Below are 6,335 nucleotides of genomic sequence, written 5' to 3'. Positions count from 1 at the left end.
TTTCTTTACTTCTCTCTTTCTTTTTGTTGATGAAGATTGTATAGAGAGAAGAAGTGAGAGATCAACGTGCGCAAGGGAGATTAAGAGAGAGAGATTGCTGCCACCACCAATCCACCACAAAAAGAGAGGGGACAACTGTAAAGAAGGAGGAAACCCATGAAGGAGAAGAAAAAGAAGAAGATAAGCGCGAAAGGAATCTTCTTCAAGTTTTGAGGTAAGTGCATTATCTCTTCTCTCTTTGTTTTTCTCTTGTCTTTACTTCTCTCTTTCTTTTTGTTGATGAAGAGTGTATAGAGAGAAGAAGTGAGAGAGATCAACGTGCCCAAGGGAGAGAGAGAGAGAGAGAGAGAGAGAGAGAGAGAGAGAGAGAGAGAGAGAGAGAGAGAGAGAGAGAGGTCGCTGCCACCACCAATCCACCACAAAAAGAGAGGGGACAACTGCAAAGAAGGAGGGAACCCATGAAGGAGAAGAAGAAAAAGGAGAGAAGTGCGAAAGGATTCTTCTTCAAGCTTTGAGGTAAGTGTATTATCTCTTCTCTCTTTGTTTTTCTCTTTTCTTTAAGAGAGAGAGAGAGAGAGAGAGAGAGAGAGAGAGGTCGATGCCACTACCAATCCACCACAAAAAGAGAGGGGACAACTGCAAAGAAGAATGAGGGAACCCGTGAAGGAGAAGAAGAAGGAGGAGAGAAGCACGAAAGGATTCTTCTTCAAGCTTTGAGGTAAATGCATTATCTCTTCTCTCTTTGTTTTTCTCTTTTCTTTACTTCTCTTTTTCTTTTCATTGATGAAGAGATGTATAGAGAGAAGAAGGGAGACATATCAATACAAGGGAGATTGAGAGAGAAGGAGAGAGAGAGAGAGAGAGAAGCTGCCACTGCCACTACCATTGCCATCGCATCCACTAAAAGAGAGGCGACGACTACAAAGGAGAAGGAGGGAGGCTCCAACCTCTGTCTCTTCTCCATCTCGCCCTCCTCAAGCTTGCATGGCAGGCACCAAGCAAGCATGTCCCCGTTTCTCAGCCATGGAAAAGCCTCATGCCAAAGCCTGCCACCTGGAGCACAAGGTGGAGCCTCCTCTAGTGCCAATAGGTGCTCCCCATAGAGCACAATGACCACCAGAGAAGAAGAGAAGATGGAAACCGAGTACTATTGCCCTTCGGGAGATAAGGAGAATGCAGAGCTTCTCATCCCGAAAAGATCTTTTCATAAGGATGTTGTTCGGGAAGTCATGCAAGACTTGGAGCTGAAAGGGATCGAAAGATTTTGGGCACGAGTGCGAGACATCCCACCAATAGGAAGATAGACTGCTACAGCTATGACAATAGAAAGAAGAGCCAACATGATGTACTACATGTACCTTCTATTACCAAGAATCTATTGTCGATTGGACAGATGGCAGAACAAAATTTGCAAGAATCTACTGTCAGTTGGATAGATGATTTCAACTGATACACATGGCTGTACATTCGAAAGTACAAGGATGAGCTCAGTACTCGATGTCTTTAAGCAAATGGGTTTATAAAGAGAAATGCAAGTCAGATGGCTCGCTGGAAAGGTATAAAGCCTGGCTCGTTGCAAAGGGATATGCACAGCAATACAGCCTGGATTATGAGGAGACTTTTAGCTCGGTTGCCAAGATGGAAATGGTGAGAATAGTCATTGCATTAGTGGCTTCTAAAAATTATGAAAAATGGATGTAAAAAATGCATTCTTGAATGGTGACTTGCTTGAAGAGGTATATATGGAGTAGCGTGAGGGTTATGTACACAACCTGAGGTGTATATGGATGCTAACTAGCAACTCCGTCTATCATGCTAGATCCAAAACACATAGAGATTCATTACAATTTCATCAGATAAATGGTACTTTCAGGACAAATTGATCTAGTTCATGTGAAGACAGAAGAACAGGTAGCCGATATCTTTACCAAATCACTTGGTAAAGAGAAATTCGTTCGTTTCAAGGATCTACTTGGAGTATAGTAACTAGTCTGAGCTCAAGAAATGGAGTTTGAGAAGGGGGAGGATGAGCTTGATTCTTTTGATCTTAAAACACCTCCATCCATTGAGATTGAGGGTGAAGACAAGAAAGAAGAGATAGAAGATGACTTAGACGTAGGTAAAAACAAAAAGGAATAAGTAGAGCTTAAAGACACTACCACTCCCTATATAAGTGTTTCTGGCTCCAACACCATGGTATAACTCTTACAGATGTCCAAATGCTCCCCTAAAAGACTTGAACAAGTTTGGAATAAGCTAGAGTGAGCAAAAGATCAATGGGACTTATTCATACCTCACGGTCCTGACTATAATGAAAGCTTGAAGTGAAGCTCTTCTTCTTGGGCCTAACATGTGATAAGAAAGCTCCTTGAGTAATACTTTTTTGAATTGATTATATCTAGCTTTTGCAACCACAAGCTCTTTTTCTTCTCGGGCCTAAGCAAGTGATGAAAAAGCTCCTTGCAAAATACATTTTCGAATTAATTATATCTAGCTTTTGCAATCAAAGGATTCAATGTTTTTTTGAAAATCTGATACACAATTTTTAGACATTAGGTGTAGGTGACATTGGCAAATGAATTATGCAAGAATATTTAGTGCATATAGCTAGAAGGGTGGCATGGCTGCATGCCCTGCCACCTAATTTTTTTCCCTCTGTAATCGTCACTATTCGCGTCGGAAATTTACTCTGCAACCGTCGCTATTTGTGTCGTTATTTGTGTCACTAACCCAATTAGCGATGCTAATAGTGACGCAAATAGCGATGCTAATAGCAATGCTAATAACGACGAATCGATCACGTCGCTAATAGCGATGCGAATAGCGATGACGGGGGTAAATTTTTCCATGAATAATTACGTTGCTTTAAATGTCACTATTGGGTCTATATGTTGTAGTGGTAGACCCATCTGATTTTAGAAACCTGAAAATTTAGGTCAATCCTAGTGGGTTCAGCTGGAACTCTTCTATTGCAATGTAGACTCAATAGGACCTATGTGACAAACCCCATGATACTTCAAGGGAGCACTAGTGGGCAACATCATTTTGGAAAACATACTAATGGACTACTAAAAGGTGCACCTTGGATTGAGACTGGCGGACATCTCACACATATTGTTAATCACAAACAAGGATTTCTCATGGTTTTTAGTTCAATTTTCTTGTATCTAAGAAGAATTACAATTTTTTCTAGGTTCTCACTTATTCGTATTACATCATGACCAAAATTAACATGATGGCACTCATTTAGTGAAAAATGATTGTATATTTAGTCTATTGAAACCACAAAATCTCTATTGAACACAATCTGAACCAAAATAACATGTAACCTCAAAAAAAGATATACTAGGAGAAGAGTAGTTTTATCCTTTGCTATAATTGTATGCCAATTCTTCTTAGTATAACTATTTTCCAATTCTTCATTGTAATTGTATGTCAATCCTTGTCACTAGTTGAAGAGGATCTTGTGCAACAATTGTGGACATTGTACGACTTTAAAATGTATACAAGAGGGAGAAAGGATGATCATTAGCTAATGCATGCTACCTAACTCAACCACTTATAGATTCAATAAAGCTCAATACTATTGCATGACATAGTGTTCTAAAATAAAGAAACGGTTATCATCGATACATTAGCATGACATGAATTCCAAAAAGGTTGACCTTGGTAGGAAAAAGCACAATTATGCTATTACATTTATAAGAGACACTAAAGTAGAATTGGAAGAAAATAATACGTTGCATATATACTAATGTCTAGTAGTAAGTAGACATTGCCAAAATGCACCTATAGTTTATTGAGATTGCAAAAATGCCCTTTAGCGCTTCATGTTGGGATAAAGGCCAATGGCTAATAGTTGGGGGTGGGCACCCCTTGTAAAAGTATACACTATACAATTATTTTTTAGTGAAGATAACAAAGAATAAGGGAACTATTCATTGTAACCACAAAAATCTATTGTGTGGTTCTCTTTGTCAACCCTAGTTTTATACTCCATAGCTTCTTTTGCATCCCAATTGCTTTCCTCTCAAGTGGTATCAAAATTGTTTTCATGAAGCTTGTTCTTGGAATGACGAATGTGTGAGAAATGAAGCTTTGTTGTGTGAAGATAGAGGATTCGAGCGCTTCTTATGATGTTCATGCTTTCTTTCTATAACTTGAAAGAGATATTACTCTCATTATCAAGCTCTACGTCTCAATCAAACAAGTATTTCCCTTGAGAAGCCATTTAGGCTCGGCCTGGGGGGCTTTCATTGCCCAATTTAGCATTCTTTAGATAACCATTGGCTCAAGGGGTTCACTCATAAATGTGTAAAGATATCATTGTTACACCTTTTGCATTTGTCCCTTTTCCCATGAGGTGAGGAAGAAGAGGAGAAGAAGATGTTAATAAGCGATGGCAATGGGACTAGACTTGTAATGATAGGGCGAGTCAAGCAAACAAAATGTAAGAAGAAGAGTAAAACAATTTTTGGGAGACTATAGTCATTATAATTTTTCAAATCACTAATTGATATGAGAGAGAGAGAGAGAGAGAGAGAGAGAGAGAGAGAGAGAGAGAGAGAGAGAGAGAGAGAGAGAGAGAGAGATGGATGTAGCAATTCAAACCATTGACTATGAAAAAATAAATCAATTCTTGCTTCTTTATGATTGATTGAGAGAGAAAAATGGATAGATACAACTACAACTATTCAAATCTCCAACTTTTGAAAAGTAAATATGTTATTTTTTTCTGCTTTTCTATTTTGTGTGCTAAGAAAAATGGTTGGTCAAAGTGATCATTATGGTTGAAGGCATGCCAAAATTTTGACGTGGAAAAAGAAACCCCTATGAAGTAAGGACTCTTTTTGAAATGTTATGCGAGCTCTTATTTTAGCTCTCTTTTTTGACCTATGATAGACAATGGAAAAATATTTTATTAAATTTTTGTATTTGTTTTTTCCTAGGGTGTGACTGTTATTCTTAAGGCGTTATTGTTATAATCCCCTATATTTTTGGGCCCGTGTATACATAGGGTGGGAAGGGGCTCATAGAGATTGTCCTAAGTGTACTTGTAATGGAGCAAGTCAAACTTGATGATCCTTTGATTTAAGAAAGCTATTTTTCAAAATTGAATTGTAGTATTAAATGGATTTCATAGGTCTACATCAAGTTGTGTGTAGCACTACTACATACATCAAGATATAAGGAATGTGTATCTAGATAAGGTATATGATCTAAGATTCACATCTCAAAAGTTGCCTAAACACCCAATGGGGTAGCCCAAGTGGTTTGAGTGTATGGGTATGTACATAGGTATATAAGTTCAATCCTTGGACACAACATGGAGGCATCTTGCATCTTTCAAATTTCAAGTCTTCTCCAAAAAGAAAAGACACTGAGACCATCAACATATCCATTGCCTTTTATTTAATACCTCTACTAGCATTTCGTGCACATGAAGACTTCATGGCAGCAAAGCAAAAGCGAAGTTGCCATGCTACCACACGGCAACTTTTGCTCAACAATCCATTTTTCCTCTTTCTCTCTTCTCTTTTCCTTCTCGATTTCTAAGTTTTTTCTCCTCTCCTCTCTCTCTCCCCCCCAATTCCCTATGTATACTTCTCTCTCTCTCTCTCTCTCTCTGTCTCTCTCTGCCTTCTATTTTAGTTTATTTTCTCTCCTCTCTTGGTTTCTCTCTTTCTCTCTCTCTCTCTCCCTTCTCTCCCCTCTCTTTTTCTTCTCTTTCCATCTCCTCTTTTTTCCCATTTTTCTTTTTTCCTCTCTGTCTCTCTCTGTATCTATGTCTCTCTCTCTCTTAAATTTTATATTTTCTCTCTCTATATTATTCTCTCTCTCTCTCTCTCTCTCTCTCTCTCTCTCTCTCTCTCTCTCTCTCTCTCTCTCTCTCTTTCCCCCCCTTAGTCTCTCTTCAAGTATGTACATTTTATCTTTTCTCTATCTATAAATCTCTATCTTTATGTTCATATTCACTCTCTTCTTCTTTTCTCTCCCCCCTTATCTTCTCATTCCCTTTCCCCTATTTTTCTTTTTTTTTTCTTCTCTCCCTCTATCTCTTTTAAATTCTCTCTCTCTCTCTCTCTCTCTCTAAAAATATTTAAATTTAGAAGAGTTTTCTCTTTCCTCATTTCCCTCATCTCTCTCCCTCTTTTCATCTTTCTTTTTCTTCTTCTACTTCTCTCTCTCTCTCTCTCTCTCTCTCTCTCTCTCTCTCCCTTTTTTTCTTTCCCCCCTTTCTCCCCACTTTTCTTCTCTCTTTCCCCTCTGTCCTCTCTTTTCCTTCTATCTCCCTCTCCTCTTTTTTTCCTTCTCTCACTCTCACTCTCTCTCTC

This window comes from Lygodium microphyllum, chromosome 28, assembly GCF_053477565.2.
Source record: "Lygodium microphyllum isolate KBCC chromosome 28, Lygodium_microphyllum_v1.1.10, whole genome shotgun sequence".
Taxonomy (NCBI): domain Eukaryota; kingdom Viridiplantae; phylum Streptophyta; class Polypodiopsida; order Schizaeales; family Lygodiaceae; genus Lygodium; species Lygodium microphyllum.
The sequence above is the reverse complement of the archived record's forward strand: the minus strand, read 5'-3'. Positions refer to the sequence as shown.